The 18,935-nt window shown below is 34.0% G+C and overlaps 1 protein-coding gene and 1 long non-coding RNA gene across 5 annotated transcripts in view; one reads left to right on the top strand and one right to left on the bottom strand.

Annotated features, from left to right (window-relative positions):
• The window catches only part of LOC145688018 (uncharacterized), a 553,165-nt gene that overhangs the window by 299,350 nt on the left and 234,880 nt on the right, over nt 1-18,935 (top strand). The gene's annotated exons all lie outside the window — the stretch shown is intronic.
• LOC145688020 (uncharacterized) overlaps nt 1-18,935 on the bottom strand; it is a 149,472-nt gene that overhangs the window by 115,228 nt on the left and 15,309 nt on the right. The window contains exon 2 of the long non-coding RNA XR_014131829.1: nt 8,811-8,965. This is a non-coding gene — a long non-coding RNA (uncharacterized LOC145688020). The remainder of the gene's footprint in view (nt 1-8,810; nt 8,966-18,935) is intronic.

The raw sequence follows: 18,935 nt of genomic DNA, 5'->3' as shown, positions 1-18,935 counted from the left end.
AAATTATTAAGTTGGTCAGTTATTAAGTTATTAAGATAAGGTATTAAGTTATTAACTTAAGTTATTAAGTTATTAAGATCAGTCAGGTGGTTTAAGCGTGATGAAGTCACAAAAACAGTCACTTTTATTTTAACTTTTTTAAACATATATTTCCATCTTCCCTTCGTTGTACTGGAAAAGTGAAATGAAGAAAACATCCCAGGCCCGAACCTTATCTATGTTGAAAGTTTGATCGAGATTGGTCTCGTGGTTCAAGAGTTATTAAATTTTATTCATTTTCATATATTTCTCCTCCTCCCCCCTCCGTCAACCCTAAGATCTACTGTCAAAATGAAATGATAAAAAAACTTCCCAGGTTTGAACTTCATATATGTTGAAAATTTGATTGAGATCGATCGGGTGATTCAGGAGTTATTAATTCACGAACATAGTCACTTTTATTTTTATATTTATTGATTTTTGTATATCTCCCCCTCCGTCCCCTTCGCTACGTTGCTCCGTCAAAGTGAAATGATATAAATCATCCCAGTTTCGAACCTCATCTACATTGAAAATTTGATCAAGATCGGTCGTGTGGCTCAAGAGTTATTAAGTTCTATTTATTTTTTCTATGTCCCCCTTCTCCCCCTCCCCTAAGATGTACCGTCAAAGTAAATAGCTAAAAACACTCCCAGGCAAGAACCGCATCTACGTTGAAAATTTGATCGAGATCGGAGGGGCGGCTCAAGAGATAAAGAGACACAAACATAGCCACTTTCAATTTTATAATAAAAAATTATTAGACATCTAATTATTAAGATTAGGGCTATTTTGGTTGTTTTACTTTATTATATTTTACTTTATATAACTCAGTTTTAAACTATGAAATATTACAATTGTACTCTTATATGGTACCAACATTGAATTCTAAGCCTTTAATTGTATTATACATAAAATATTAAATTACCTTGTACAGTGCGATATTTGGCTAACCCTGTTCTTAGCACTTTAAAATGTTTTATTATTATTATTATTATTATTATTATTATTATTATTATTATTATTATTATTATTATTATTATTATTATTATTATTATTATTATTATTATTATTATTAGCTATCATTAGGAAGTTAGTTTTCAAATATACTTTTTAAGGTAAAATTGTAAAAGTTAAAACAACAGTCCTTCTAATATAAACATAATATTAAAATATTTAGTCCAATTCTTTAAATATACCTTTAAAATAAAATAAAACAGTTCCTCGGAATACAATTTTGTTTTGGGGCCGCGGTGGCTCAGTGGTAGAGCGTTCACCTCTGGTGCTAGGGGTCTCGGGTTCAAACCCTGCTCCCGCCAAGTGAACTTTGTGGTGGACAAACACCGTGTGCGTGGGTTTTCCCGGGGTTCTCCCGTTTCCTCCCACTTTCTTCATTTCACCATTTCATTCATTACTCATCATCACCGTCTCCTTTAGCCTAACTGGCATAACCGTGGGACGTAAAACTCAAAAATTTCATTTCATTTTCATTTTACAATTTTGTTTCTTTTCAAATGTGTAAATTTCGTTAGTCTCCTCTTAAGTTTCCCACCTTTTATGTTATTTTTATTTAATATTTCCAACTACTTGCTCCTGAAAGTCGCAGTTGAAGAACAACAGACTGAAAACCACTAAAACAGTGAACATTAGAACAGTGAAGATAAAGGAACAAATAAGTATCGAGATAAATAGAATGAGCTATTTCGTGGTTAAGCGGTTAGCTAACGCTCTTTTCGGGTGGTAGGACCCGGGTTCGATTCCCGGCGGGAGCTTATGTGGTTTGGATTCCACGCTAATCAGTAGGTCCACGTCTCATATAGCCTCGAAGCTGATCGGGACGTTAAACTCAAAACCTACTCAGCTCAGTTGAAATAAAATAAGTAGGAAATGTTGGTTTTGGTGTTTGAACTTGCGATCATTACAATAATATGATCGTGTACTTCTTTTGGTCAACCTCTGCTTCTACGATATTGGCTAGTGATGTTTTCTTCTATGTTTCATTTATACATTACTATAATATTGTCAAGATCATTTTATTTTTAATGCTCACTGTTTTGGTATTTAAACACGACTTAGTTACAGTTTCCAAAGTAATCCCATTCATTTAGTGAGCCGGAGACCATATTTTATTGATATTTCATTGCACATAATCATTAGGCTGAAAGTTCCCATAATCACAAAGTGCAGTGGCTTGTGAATGAAATATGAATTGAAGCACGGTGCTGTGTATTGTCTGATAGCAAATTGCCGGTGAATTGCCAAATACACCATGCATAATTAAAGAACACATGTTACCGTGGTGTGTTTCGTATCGAGCAAACACTTTGGAACTTGGCCAGCTGCAAGCGATATATTATATTCACTTGCAATTCATGGTTGCACAAACATATAGCATATGCAAACACCAAGAATACATAATTGTGTTTCCATGGTTCATTGTCCTCAAGAAACTACTAGTTGGCTTCCTAATTATTTTTTCTACACTTCTGTCATACTTATTTCAAATTGTGCTTTTCTTTGAAAATCTTTTATACTTACTACATTAGAGTGGGTTAAGGTCACAGTAGTATAATGCAGCGTTACAGTAATGAAAATTCCTTCACTTAGATTTAAGTATTATATTTAACACCACACTTGGCTTCTGAATGATAGTAGCACTTACCTTCTTTTAGAAACTGGAACAGGTGTTAGATCGCAAGTTACCTTACAGTGGCGGCTCGTGAAAGAAATCACATCGGTAAAAATTAACATTCTATTGCTACAAGCTAAAGGAAGAAAACTCAAAATAGGTACTAATTCTTCTATATTGCTCACAGCAATAAAATGTGCACGAATTACCTTACATTGTATTGAAAAAGAAATCGAATTGAGACCCCACACACCAAAGGTAAGCGCTTCACAACTGACCCACGGTGTCCCCCATTGTTAATTAAAAAGATTTAGCTTTTGGAATAAACAAAATGATTTGTACCACTTCGAGTTTAACCTAGTCATATGATCATGGATACAAAACATTTTTTCAAATTTCTTTCTAATCTCATTTCAACATTTCTCGACAGTACTACGTTTACAAACATATTCTTAAAGCAATGGCTGATCTAGCCCGGGGCCGGAGGACCTAGGCCCCCCAGTTTTTGGAGTGGCAAAAATAATTCAAGCTATTATTTATATATTTTTGAAAGTTTATAGTAAACTCATGATATACGCCTACCTATCATACTCTGGGGTCTGTTTATCCCCCCAGTTTTTACTTTCTAGATCCGCCACTGTCTTAAAGATTAACTGTCTGCATTTCCTGTGTACAATTTCACCTAATTTTATTATCGAATAAAATGTCCGTCCCAAGTGTGCCATTTCCAAAAGTGAAAAGAATTAAAATCATAATGTCTGCTTATTCAAAACAGTTGTCGTGTGCAACCAGACACGTTTTCCATTGCTTAGCCAACGAAATAAGTCCTCAGCCGTACGTAGCTGCGCCAAATCATCAGGAAAGTAATCCAGTTGCCGCAAGAGATGGTGGACAGTACGAGACATGCCCGGGAAATATGGTGGGCGAGGAAAGGTTTCCTACTGAATGAAACAATAACGAGTTGGCATAGTTTTCTTAGATTTAGCTGTGATTTTAGCTTACAACCAAACTTTTCTCAAGTATTTCGTTATACGAGTCGTAAATAAACTAATTACCGTAGAGAATGGCCAGGTCATAGACAATAATTTTGAAATCGGGACTCGCTCGAATTGGTGCAGGTTCTAGGTCACTCTCCTCAACAAGGCTCGCGTGTTTACTAATCTCAAGGAGACTCACGTTATATCAGCCTTGCAGTCTCTCGAGCTTGGGCTCCTCACTATCCTCAGTGAGGCTTGCGAATGCTCGATAACGCACTTTTTAATCTAATAGGGGTCGTGTTCAGTAAGGGCTCAGTCTCTGGCTCACTATACACTTATAAGTCCCGCGCTAACACGCGTTCATGCTCAAGTATTGAACTCAAGTCCGGTTTAGCCGGAGAACCTGGCTACCGAGTTTGGACATCCGTAGTATGATTGACCTAACCTCGTACATTTTGTTTTTTAATATAAAATGTATTTTCCACCAGGAGTTTCTCCAAAGTTTATATACAAACCGATAGTTTAGCAAAATTGAATTACAAGTCATATATTAAGGAAACAAACAGAGTATTTTAAATGTTCTATTAATCCTTCAACATCTTCCATCTATATGTTCCTTTTGTCTTCAGGATTTCGTTGCTCTTTAGCTGCAGATTTTATTGTTGTGATTTCCATATTTGACTCAGCAATTTCCAATACTTCTTCGCTTCGTCAAAATTCCATTTAAGTTTCTATTTTTATGATTGCTTTCATGGATATTTCATTATCCTTTGCATTCTTCTTAAGTTCGTAACTCACTATAGCATTTTATGTTCTTTAGAGTCTTAGGATGAAACTACCTACTTCATTGATCTCCTTGCATTGACACTTTTACATCCTTTACTGATTACTTGATTAGTATGCTAACAATCAATTTCCCTCCTTCTTTAGTTACACGTACAAGAAAGTTCTATATTTATAACCCAATAGATCTTTCTTGCTAGTCTTTGTTTAACGTACTTACTCTTAATTATTGTTACTGCTATCTAACTTCTAGACTCGCTGTTCAGAGAGAGACAGAGCCACTGACTCGCGGTATCTGCACAAAATGTAATGGGAGCTGTAAGACCAGACCATTTGTATTTACTGTTGACAGTAGCAGCATCGCGCGGCCTACTTGGGTCTTTCCATCTAGTAATAGCTCATACGTTTAAGGCAATAATTTATTACTAAAGTTTGCCCATTTGAACCAGCATGGCATGACTTGAATATGGAATGTAAGGTGAAGAGATAGAATATTATGTTGCAGCATTTTTTTTAACATTCAGAATAGACGAACACATATATTTCCAAAGTAACGTAAAAGCTAAAATTATAAATTTAATAAGTAATTTACAAAATTATTAATCACAATAATCACATAAAAGAAATGTTCTTTTTATTATTTATTAGATTATAGTAAATTTTTGTATATATAAAAAGGATTATTAAATTCTTTATGAAATAATAATATATATTAAACCTTAGTTGATTCAATTTCTTTTAAAGCTTTTACATCTAGTACAGTGAAATTTCATACCGTAAATACAAACATAAGAGCTACGGGACACTACTCTAAATTTTCTACCTTCAATTCCTTAAACTAAAATCATGTTATGATGCAGTTATTAATGAAACATTTTCTTGTGAATCACGAACAGGATTATAAGCAGTGGTGTTATTCTATTTTTTTAACAACCTGTTCTATATATATATGCTAGGTAGATAGGCATAACTCTCTTAAGAAACAAACCATACAAGATAGACAAAAGCAATCTTTTTACTGGATACCACAAGTGACAAGTACGGACCTACACAGCATCCTAATACAAGGTGGTGTCACGAAATTAGGTAGCACTGCGAATATCTTGGAAACGAATTTTCCAAGATATATTCTTGTCAAAAAGTATTGGAAAGACCTTAATCCAGAAATGGATCAACAATTGATAATGGCATATATGCGTTTTAAATACAAATAACCCTCACCACTACACTCATGTGCTCCCAGCTCTCATACTTGATATCTGAGATTTTAGAGAATAAGAAATAAACACTTATATCTTGTTCTGAGAGATCATATGTTTAACCCTGTAGCTGTAAGAATTTCTAAAAACAAAGATAGTTAAACTATAATTTACTGTTTCTGGGTATAACGGGGTATGTCTGGGTATAACAAATGTTTCTGCGAACTCAAAATATCTTAACAATTGGTTTTAGCGAACCGGTGCGAACCGGCTGAATAGCAACACTGATTATAAGGTATTTTCAGGAAATTTGTCCGAAAAAAAATTCACCCCCGAAAGTTAACTACAATTTGTATTTTTTTTTTATCGTAAGGAATAACTTATGTAATATATTCGGGTTATTAATGAAAGATCTGTTTATAAAATACCAACAAAATTACATGTATTGTAATTGAGAGAATTGTCAAATAAATCACCAAACGAGTAAAACTACGCGTTTTGGATATTTTCATGGAAGTGGTTTATACAGTATTATAGGAGTACTAATAAAATATTTACTTATGAAATATAAAAGAAACCATCTCCGTATTCTTGAGAAAATCGTCTGAAAAGAAACTCACTTCCAAGAGTAATCTACCCCTTGTGGACTCTTTCAGGACAAAAATGTTATGTCATATTGTCAAGTTATTAATGAAATATTTATTTATAAAATATGAACAAAATCGCTTATGTCGTCTTTGAGAAAACTGTCCGAAAAAAACACTCTCAAGAGTAAGCAACCTTTTATGGATTTTTAAGGACAAATACTTTATACAATATTCCAAGGTTATTAATGAAATATTTTTTTTTATGAAATATGAAAATCGCTTATGTCGTGTTTGAGAAAACGGTCCGAAATAAACTCATCCTAAAGAATAAACTATCCCTCATAAAATATTTCAGGACTAATGCGTTACAAGTTGTGAAATACAATTTGTGATATACGAACAAAGTCGCCTGAGTTGTTTTTGAAACAATTTTCCGAAAAGATCTCACTCCAAGAGTAACATGTTAACTCAGGGAAACAAACGGACGAACGGGCAGACACATATTCAAAAATAAGAATTTTAGGAATGGTCCTAAAAAATGATCAAAAGATTGTGATTAGTTTTAGTCTTGGCCAGTAATTAGTTTTTGGATCTGAGGCCACAATTTTTTTTAACAGTAGCTAAATCGAATTTTCGTACTTTTTACGAAATAAGCGCACCATACTGAGTTAAGTGATAGTTTGGGTTTGGCTACACTGTATGTACTTCTCCACATATGCATTGTACAAGATTGGAATATATTGCAATTTTCTTGGATCAGGGACCACAAAATTTTTGAACGGACCCTAAATCGAGTTTTCGTGTTTTTTTAATTTTTATTTTTTTTTTATTTACGAAACAAGCACGTCATACAAAGCTAAGTGACAGTTAGGTTTGGTTACACAATATGTAGCTTTCCAGATATAAAGCCTACAAGAAAATTTTTACCTGAAATATATTCTTTTGATCAAAAAAAATATAAGTTTTCCGGTGTTTTGGGGCCATGAAACATGTAAATCCGTTGAAATTTCAAATTCAGCTCTTTTCATGATCACTATAATATCTTCTTTTCTGTCGCCTGTTGAATATAACCTGTAGTAATAATAAAATCGTGTGTATATGTGTCTGTTCGTCTGTCTGTCTGTCATCACCTTTTCGCATAGAAAAGAGTCATCTTACAGCACTCAAACTTTTGTACACAGCTAGATCAAATTCAATCGCTTATGAATCCGTTTCTTCAATTTTTGACTTGAAGGTGGATTGGGACGGGGTCAAAAGTTGTGCAAAAAAAAATTAGTAAAATAGTATTCTGTTGATTTACGGCATTTCTGATAACATTTCCGCCCAATTCCTCTTTTATGAGGGAGATCGGAGGTGGGACGTGTTATATGTAAAAGTAATCGAAAACGACCGATGTTAGTGTCAATTCTATGGTTTTCGGGGTCACTAAACTTAAATGGGTCTTAAATTTTGACAAGGTCAACATCAAAGGCTCTGTTAACTTTTTTGTGACAGACCCGGTGACATTTTAATTGAAGTTCATGCAAGAACTCGTACGTTATCTGGCCTAGGAATTGACAGGGATAACATCGAGGCTAGTGTCTCTAACTGCCGAAGGCTTGTTCTTCATATTTTTTTTTAGCTATTTGATGTTGATACAAATTAACATTACATTGTCTGGAATCGAACTTGGAAACAGAAGTTTATGCTCTTTTATTTGAGGCTCCGTGCCTGTCTGATAGTTTGTGAAAAATACGAGTTTGAGTAAACTCATTTATATATTAACCTAAGAATTTTCAAGAAACATTTTCTGATAATGGGGTAAATCTTACGTTTTGAGATGCGAAATAGCAATTTAAGTTGTTCTTGGCTTTGGCAAAGGTAATGTTTGATCAACTGGAGTGTTTGTATTAATATTTGATTAAACTACACATTATTTCCACGTTTCTTTCTCAAAATAAAGTTAACTGAACTTTTGAGATAACTGACCAACAAAAATCTGAAATTTTAACCATCGTGGAAACGATTGTAGTGATAAGGTTCATTGATAAATATGTAATTCATGAACAAACAAAATTTTGCTTTCCTCCCAGTAAAGAGGGACTTGTTATCATCATCATCATCATCATCATAAGCATTTTGTGATCATTGTAGATTAATTAAAGCAAGTTGATAAGTTTGAAATACTATACAAGATGAAACCTTCTGCAACTTAATGATCAATAAAAATGTAAGCACAAGCACAAAAACACACAAACAGTTGGACAATAAATTACATGCAGCAAAATTGTATTCTGTATTACAAGTAGTTACTTTTCACATTTCTCTGTTTACATAGTGAGATTTTTTGTTCTGGTATTGAAACAAGAAGTGGCAAATCTCTATCATTCCCAGTCTCAACATGCGGATACTGCGTAAATGGAATAATTTCATGGAACTCTGAATCCTTATAAGAGAACCATTTCTCGCTACCTCCTACTATGTTTCCTCTGATACCTGTCGACAGACAGTCGGACGGATTAAGTTGTTCTATAGGACTTACCATACCTATATCTAGTACACATTGAAACTCTGATAGGTCATAGAAAGCATTCACTCGAATTACCATATGTTTGACAAGTACAATAAAGTACAATACCTTGACTCTGCTCGAGACATAAGCGCCAATTTGTAAGTTTCTCAATGGGTGCTCAGGCTTCTGTACTAATGTCCCATATTCTTTTTTTAAGTAGATCCAACGGACCAATGGTTCCCAAATTCTTCCTGAGAGGTGAGAAAGAGTATCAAGACCTGCTGAAATAAAATGAACCGTGAAATTATCTTTAAATTGCAAATGCAAAAATTGTTTTAAATTTTATTTTAATTTATTTCGACACGATTTCCTAAACTTTACAAAAATTTCTAAACATTAAGGTTTTGCTTGTGAATTTCAAACGTGTTTAGCAACATTGGCCAAAATAAGAAAACAGTAAATTATTAAAATAATAATTATTATAATCAAACCTTAGAACATTTTAGGATAATTTGAGTGAAAATTGAAAATGACTCAACTGTTTTCCATTTTACGTAAAGCATTTTACATTTTTCAATATTATATTGTTTAGGTATTTAAATCATCGTATTCGAACTTTGTTTCGAAAGTGTTCTAATGGCGTAAGATTTTAATGTCAGTTTTCAATCCTCATTTTGTCGTATCACTCTTTGCAGTTTAGCTTCCTTGAACTGTATTTAATATTTCTTTGCTGCGCCATTTCCTTTCCGTTTCAGACTTTACACATTTTTCGCTTCTCTATTTCATTACCATTACTTCCCGCTATTCATGTTCTTTCAAAATAGAAACTCTGCATATTGTTATCACACGAATTCAGTAGGCATCTCCTACAGAACCCTCAGCGCTATTTCAGCACCCATTTTGAAAGAACATTATGTAGTTGTCGGATCTTGTTCCAATTTTCTCGTCTCGTAAAATGGTCCTCGAAGCACTTATCGTTTTGTGTTTCTTTCAATTCTATCTTCTTTCGTTGTATGCAGCGACGCTCCAGAAAAACACAAAACTGAAGCAGTTCCTTTGAATAAAAGAAATTGTCTGTTGTAAAGTTCTCTTGTATTCTGGATAAAATATTCCAGTCATTCTCCGACATTTTAATATCAAGTAAGCCAATATCAATAAACTCTGCATAATACTTCAAGTGATATAAGTGACGTATATGTTTATGAGTATAATATATCAATCTACAATATTCGTTTCATAATAAAAGGAATTTATGTTCAAACAAGACAAAAATACTACTGACAATTTTGCAATTTGTTGACAGTTCTTTGAATTGGAAATCTAAAAATACGATATCTTCCTTCAACAAACAGATTGTCCACCTTACATCACTTCTGGGTGGAGATCATACATACAAGGTTACTTTAAAAAAGTATCTTACTTCCAAATATACAATTACCTTCCAAAGGTCTGAAAGCCTAATTCTCTTCAAAGTACACTGAGAAAAAAAAGGACTAGGATTTCCGTGTGGATAGATCGTATTTACGCGGGTGCGCTCCTTAAGTAATGTAAGTTCATGTATAAAAGTACAGCAGGTGGGAACACCATGCCAATTGTGGAGTTCGGCGTCTGGATTTCGTGTTAAAAACATTTTTCCTCTCTTTCCTTCTCACAGAATGATATGACATCTTATTACTCTCGTAAGGTAGGGAGTCACAGATTTAGAAAGAACCAAGAGGGGACAGTCGTAGAAAGGTGGTAACAACATTATATACCTAAGTTACCACCATCGGAATGGGTATGGCGTTAATTCTAGATTTGAAATGGTTGTCCCACAATACAAAATTTTCGCCGGACGGTGGTGTAGATCATACTACGGATGAAACAACATTACTTAATGAGGTGACGCGCGTAACCTGGTAAAAACAGCATTTACATGCCGACTGGATTATGCATTTTTCTCCGTGTAGGCTCCTTGAAACTGCACGCACTTCTCTCAAAAGTCCCTTCATTGTTAAAACCAGTTCTAGAAGGTATCTATGAGAATAGAACACCACAGGACCGTTGCTTTTCTGATGGCGTGTTCTACTACCACAAACCAAGTTTCCTGTAGTGGTATTTAATGGCTTAAGGAACATCTAAATTTCAGGAGCTATATTGCAAAACTAGAGAGCTTGAAGTTCTCTTGACGAATGTTGCGTTTGGGCAAGAAAACCTGGATCAATTTCTGCAGGAACTTCGTTTCAAGTCTTCGTATAGCTGAATCCTCTCTCAAAATGGTATAGGACACCAATCACCACTTATCGCCACCTTGTTTTTAACAATGCTTTTAATACAGACTCTTCTACAGTAGCATGACCATAATTATTCTGTTGACCAAAATCTGTAATTGGTCAATCGCCTTGTCATTTCAGTTTATTGAGAACCAACCGCAAAGTGGGCCAGTCTCTATCGCATAGTTTATCTTGGAGATGTTGCATAGCAATATTAATTAATTTGCGTCGCCGAAAGCTTTCTAAATATTTTGAATTTGTACTGATAACGATTCATTTACAGTTTAATAGAAAATTTTTGCAAGTTTGATGGCTCCCTACTTGCCTATGTGACAGTGTTTAAAATAACTTTAGTTCTCATTTCTACCAATATTTAGTTGAATATATTTGGTAGGGATGTACCGAATGGGAGGTTCTGGGAATCCGAACAACTCCTCATCCCCGATTTTTTTTTTTTGGTATTAAGTTATGTGAGAACGACTTAAAACAACGACGCATTTTTGAAGTGGCCTGAAACAAGGAGATACATTATCGTCGTTATTATTAGCTACCGCGCAAGCAAACGGGAGTTTATAGTTTTACTTCAGGTGTATGTGTGTGTGTGTCTATGTGATACTTTATTTCACGGTAACTACTGGTCGTATCTTAGATACATTTGATGGACAAATAGCCCATTGAATAGAGAATAAAAATTGCTATATTTGGTTTCCGAGTTCGGCCAGAGATAGACTAGGCTCGGCTAGGCTAAGCTCGTCTACTATGTGGCACTATATTTCTCGGTGACTATTGACCTGAGCTGAACGAAACTTGGGGACAAGTAGCAGTACGAAACAGAGATCTGTATATTTTAAAGCCAGGCTCGACCAGAGACAGGCTTGGCTTGGCTCCCCTTTTATGTGGTAATTTATTTCCTGGTAACTGTTGGTCTGATCTGATTCAAATTTGATGGACAAATAGCCCATTGAATAGGGAATAAAAATTGCTATATTTGGTTTCCGAGTTCGGCCAGAGATAGGCTAGGCCCCGCTAGGCTCAGTTCGTCTTGTATGTGGTACTTTGTTTCTCAGTAACTTCTAGCTGGATTCTTATCAAATTTGGTGAGCAACTAGCCTACCGTCTGAGGAATAAAGATCACTATATTTAGCGGCCGACCTCATCAGGGACAGACTCGACTCGTCTTGTATGTGGTACTTTGTTTCTCGGTATCTAGTGGCCGGATCTATACGAAATTTAGTGGGAAAATAGCTCATTGTATGAGGGATAAAGATCGTTATATGTGGTGGCAGATCTCGGTCAGGTATTGGCTCGGCTTGACTTGTATATGATACTTTATTTCTCAGTAACTGCTGGCCGGATCTAAATGAAATTTGGTGGGCAAGTAGCTCACCGTATGAGGGATAGAGGTCGCTATATTTGGTAACCGGGCTCAACCAGGGTCAAGCTCGGCTCGGCTCACCTTGTAAGTGGTACTTTGTTTCTCGGTAACCACTGGTCTGATCTGAACGAAATTAGGTGTATAAATATATCCCATCGTCTAGGAACTAAAGATCGCTATATTTGATGGCCAGGCTCGGGTGGATAGCAGAGGCATGTTCCACAGCTTTACAGACAGGAAGCTTCTGAGTCTGGTTCACCTAATTTGTTCAATTTTGTTCTGGAATACGCTATAAGGAGAATTTATACTACTACTATTTAAATATGAAAACTCAAATTCTCTAGGCTTCCGTTTTACTTTCCCTTGCTCTTAAAGTCATATTAGCCACACAAAAAATATCCTTGGCTGGAAGAATTTAATACATTGATCTTAATATCGTACTAAACTTAACTTAATACCTTCATCTTAATACAGACAAGTAGCCAGGATTTTGTTATAGGGTGCTGCGAGACGAAATGCTGTGGTTATCACACCAGAGTTCGATCATTCTAAACTATTCTACTGTCAACATTTATTGGTTCGTTTAGCCAGGATTTTGTAATAGGGGGGAGAGTGTCATGAAATACTGTGCTTACACACCAGGGTATCGGTCAATCTAAACTATTCTACTGACAACATATATATATATATATATATATATATATATATATATATATATATATATATATATATATATATATACGTTTTTTGTTAGGACAATAAAATGATGATATGTTAGTATTTTAATAAACTATGAAGAAATCTCGAGTAAAAGAATGTAAAAAAATATTGAAAAAGACGTTGAAAAAGATCTTCTTCCGAGGCCATTCGAACTCGTTCTTCTTGTCTTCTTTCTTACTTTTCTTATCTTCGTTTAATACCGTCAAGGATAGCAACGAGATCTCTTTCTGTAGTAAAGACATCTTATAAAATAGATTAGTGTTGCCGTGAATTTGAAAATTTCTTTCACATGTGTAAATGGAATTTATATTACCAGGCTCTGGTGATTCTGGGCATTTCTTAAGTTCTAACTGAGAGTCTATCTGATCGAACTGGTTTAACGATCGTCATTTGTAGTCCATAGGATTAGCATGGAGCTAGATAGAATTCGGAATGCTCCGTTACAATAATATCCATGTTTAACTTGACCCTCCCGTTTCCTCCACACAGAGCTCCTCAATAAGAAAGAGTGATCAAACGCTTGCTGTAGTTTTATATTTTTAACGCTGATTCTTCTTTTTGTCATTTCTTTTTGTTTCATCCTTCCCTATTTTTTTCATTTCTGGTTTGGAAGGGGTGGGTCCGGACCCACCCCTTGTCTACGTGCCTGTCTTAATACTAATCTTAATGCCAAACTTAATATTTCATAACTTAATACTAACTCTTCGTACCTGCTAACCATATTTTAACAAACCTTGGCAAATGTATGTTCTAGGACATGCTCACACCCGTAGAAAGTGTTGGAAAGACTAAAGGTAAAGGATCGGACCTAGAAAATCCTTTCAAGTGAGCTCCTGATGCAACAAGGTTTCTTGGGGGCCGTCTGAAGCCGGTGGCCCATAGTCTACGATAGTCTGTCATATTTTGTTCAAGATATCTTTCACGTACGAGTAGATATCTGAACCAAGATATTTTGAGTACACTTCGGAAAATTTTCCAAGTTTCTTCCGAGTTTATGGATCGTGACGTATACAAGTAACGCCATTCATTCTGAAGCCTGATTCATTCTAAAGACCATGAACTTAAAACACTGTAATTAGAATACGAGCAGGGATTTCCTACGAGATTTATTATTATTATTATTATTATTATTATTATTATTATTATTATTATTATTAGTAGTAGTAGTAGTAGTAGTAGTAGTAGTAGTAGTAGTAGTAGTAGTAGTAGTAGTAATGGTGGTAGTGGTAGTTGTAGTGTTCAAAATGCAACAATATGGTTTGAAAATATTATTTTATCTTCTTTCAATGAACTTGGCAAATATATAACCTAATGTATTATTTATAGATTCTTTAAATTCTCACAAATTTGTAGGGCTGTGACACATGCTTATGATATCATTGGAAATATTACTTCATTCTAAAGACACTGACTTCAAAATCATTAATCTAAGATAATTAGGATTCTAGGGCTTAGGATTTAAATTTCTTGGCTTTCGGCATCTATGACCGTCTTATCCCGTCACGTCTGAGGAATGGATAACGTTCCTCGGTGAGCATATTATTCGAGGAAAGAGAAGGAAGAAAGGATTGGGGAAGGAAGGAAGGATCCTGGAACCTATATGTTAGGTACCACCCTGACATTTGCCTGGTGTGAATGAGGAAAACCCAGAAAATCCTCATTCAGGATGGCTGGTCTGAAAAAGCTGTTTACACTTTTTTCGACCAAGTGCCTCCACCGTAAGGTAATTAGGGTATTAGGAGGAGCTTAATAGCTAAATGATTTCTTTTATTTTTCTGTCTCATTTGAAATATAGGCTATGAATTTTTTTAAAAAAAATCTACCTTATTTCCATGAAACTTGGCATAGACTAAGGCAAGTAGTACTTTTGGAGGTACCTTTGTACAGGTACGAGAATCTTTGATCAAGATATTGATGTCCAAATATTTTTAAAAAAGAAGAAAGAAGTTCTTTTGGGGGAAAAATAGAAAACATTTTTCTCTAATTTATGGATGAGTGACACATGTATATGATATCATTCAAGACCCTGATTCATTCCAAAGATAACGAAGCACAAATCATTAAATTTAGTCGGGTACGAGAAGTATCTGCCTAAGGTAAATTTACTTTTTTTTAAATTTTTCAAATTTGCATTTGATATGTGTTCCGAATATATATATATATATATATATATATATATATATATATATATATATATATATATATATATATATATGTGTGTGTGTGTGTGTATTTAAGTTATAATATCTTTAATTTACATATCTATAACTACACTTCAATGAAACTTGACAAGTACTGTATATAGCCTAGACACATAGTATTTTTCGAGATTTAATTTGTATATATAAAACGGAACAAAATGCTCCAGCATGGGCACTAAAATCTCAAAAAAGAAAAAAAGTTTTATCGGGAAATTTTTCCAATTTTTCTAACATTTTAATAGATTGTGATAAATGTAAATTATGACAATCTTAAACTTAATTCATTCTAAAGACAATGACACACAAACTATCGATCTAAAAGTTTTATTTTTATAAGTGTATGTATCTAAGGATATGGCGATATAAATAATTAGTTAATAAACTATTAAGCTGAATTTGTTTAAATGTTTACCGACATTTTAATAAAGAATAGTTTCGAGAAGGTTTAAATAGAACATTTTCAATGTAGAATCTGATGTTAATAATATTTTATACATTCTAATTTATTAGATATTGTCTCTCTAACAGCGAGACCGATCTCGATAAAAGTTTCACAGTTGTTCATAATAATATGATATTTTACGCATAACACTTTTAAATATTCAATTTTCTGTTAGGAATAATTTGAAGTGTGTCTGTACTTTTACTTAAATTTGTTGTTTTCCTATGTTCCTTGAATTTTATTAAACTACCAGCTGAAATACCCATTCTTCGCATGGGCCAGATAAAATAATTATGTAAACAAACTGAACAACGAAAGGAAAAATATGTAGATCACTTTCTACTACTTTTACATATTTCGGTAAACGCCCCGCCCTTAAGACCCCCTCTCTTGTTCGAATTTTAAAAAAAAGCTTCGTCTTGGTCTGAGAACTGGACCAAAGTGCCAAAATTGACCTCGTCTCGTGACCAAAATTTGGTAACTCTAGGTCCACTCGTCTGGTTCCCCAGGCCGCACACAGACACACAGACAGACACATAAACAAACTCTTTATTTTATACATATTAGATTCCCTTTAACACATTTCTACTAGTCTAACCTAGTTTTTATTGTATAGATTTTTCTCTTTTATCTTTCCGCGTATATTAAAAAGAAATGCAACGTGTGAACAAACTTTACACAAATTCCAAATATGAATATCGCGGACGCAGCGAATAGAGGTAGCACATCAGGGATTTTAGTATACGTTTTACACAAAGTTTGAGAAAATTCTTTCTAATGTTTCAATAATAATAATAATAATAATAATAATAATAATAATAATAATAATAATAATAATAATAATAATAATAATAATAATAATAATAATATAATTAGTAGTGGCAGTAGTAGTAGTACAAGGTCATTTTGTTAGCTAGATTTAAATTTAACGTCCCGCTCAGCAGCGACGGTGTATGAGACGTGGTCCTACAGCTTAACGTGGAATCCGAATCACATAGCTCCCGCCGGAAATCGAACCCCGATCTACCACTCCAAAGACACGTACATCATCCATATAGCCACAAGGAACCTCTACTGTTATTTGTTAGCTAAACTTATGTCAAGTCGAACATTTTCGATTTATCCCTCCGAAAAAAGTATTGCGTACGTCACTGATGGTTGAATTATATCTGTTGTTTCTTGTTTCAATGTATTATGTAATCACCAGGAAGGGGAGATGTCCACCTACTTTATTAAAAATAACACTCCCGGTGTTATAATCCACAAAGGGTTATGGGTCACAAAACGCATAGTTGAGTGATGTGTGGTCATCACAACGACTTCCATTCCCATTATTTGTGGTTTCTAAACCGGAGATTTCTAACTCTTAATTGAAGCAGCTTCCTACCTGCCCCACGAGATTGGGTCAATACCAAAAATGTCCCTGAGGAAATGTTTACACCTAAATGTTCATGAGGAAATGTCTAAATGTTCATTTCTATGAATAATTGAATAACCAGGATATGCAGTGTATTCTCATTTTGAAACTTTGAGTTGAGTGGGTTGATTTCGTTAAATTTGGCTGTTTTAAGTTACAGAACATCATTCTCTTTCTAAATTAGTAGTAACTATGCTATAATTCTATTTATTTCGATGTTCTTAAGAAAAATAAATTATTCCCACTTTGTTACTATAATTCATCATTGCTGTTGTGTATATGTGACTATAAACATATCTATACGCCACTCAAACAGTTCTGACGTAACTGCATGTAACATAACCTCAAATCCGGGAAAAAATTAAAATTAAACGTTACGTTAAAAGTAACGTATTGGGTTGTTGTTCACGTGAGTGTTTCAATATTGTGTTCTCTAGAGTTAGACAATGACTGTTTCAGTAACACTTCACAATTGTCATGTAAACTAAATTTCCTGTACGCGTTTACTTCGAATTTCCATTTCAAATTAGTTCAGTAAACAACGTTCATTAGGTGCTAGTCCGTCCAACTTTCAGCTAACAGTATGAAAAGCAAGTGGTACGGAAAATACTGGAATATCCGAGTTGCTGAGCCTCTAAGGAAGCAGTTGATAGCAGAGTATATTTCAAATAGAAACCGCAAAGATTTCCCTTTGCTCCTGTAAAATAAAATGTACCTTTTGTTCAGATCACGTCATACATTATTTATGGAGAACAAAACAGTGTGAAATGGTGTATTTCTCAGTCGGTAGAGGAAAACGTTAATATTATGTTTTAAAATTCAATAAGGTTGATTCAAGCAAATTGAAATTGGACAGGGTTCAACGGTATTATATAGTTAGTATGTCATATTCTGTAAGTTTTCAATTGCCAAATGGAGTTTTAAGAAATATTTTCAATTCACTAACATTGGTGTAAAATCCTAATTTTTCATATCGTAATGAAACATAAATACAAGTATACTGTTTGAAAACTTGCAAACTATATATTCAAAATATGTACAATACAGAGTTGTATATAGACAATTTCAATAACGTAAAAAAAAGGAGATTAGATTTACAATGACAACAAAAATTTCGGGGGAGCTTAAGCCCGGAAGCTCCCCTTTTAAATACTCCACTGATCACATATTTGGTTTCCGTATATGTAAGCATACACAAAAATGGTCAGTTCCAAGAAAATACAAATCTTGAAATAATATGAACGTTTTATTATTATTATTATTATTATTATTATTATTATTATTATTATTATTATTATTATTATTATTATTATTATTATTATTATTATTATTATTATTGCTTACTGGTTGTCATCTGTAATGTGATATTTTTCTCACTTCTCTGTCTGGTCCCTTACTACTGTATCGTAATGAAGCATGGAAAGTAACTCAACGTACCGTGAAAATGGATGCATCATACTTATCACGCACCATTTGGTGAAGAATTAAAAAAAAGGAGAAAACTATTATAGCCAAACAACTTAAGTTTTTATTAGTCGTTTTTGTTTCTTGTTGAACTTTTTTTTTTTTAAAAAAAAAAAAGAAAATTGGGGCTACTCTGATGGAGAATGAGTGAACTTTGTACAATGACAGGGCTAAAATGAAAATGATTTTATTGAAGATACTTATGTCTGACCAATCCTGAAGAATGGTGGCCAATATACTACTTCATACACTTAGTATTAGAAAAATGAAAAAAAAATAATATTTTTTATTGATCAAACTACTCCGAAATAGTTTGATCAGCTTTGAACAAAATGTTCATGGAGATAGCGGTTATAGTCTGGAAGTGAGACGGTTATAAT

This window comes from Thermobia domestica, chromosome 6, assembly GCF_964235325.1.
Source record: "Thermobia domestica chromosome 6, izTheDome1.hap1.1, whole genome shotgun sequence".
Classification (NCBI taxonomy): Eukaryota; Metazoa; Arthropoda; class Insecta; order Zygentoma; family Lepismatidae; genus Thermobia; species Thermobia domestica.
This window is presented reverse-complemented; position numbering and strand designations above follow the sequence as displayed.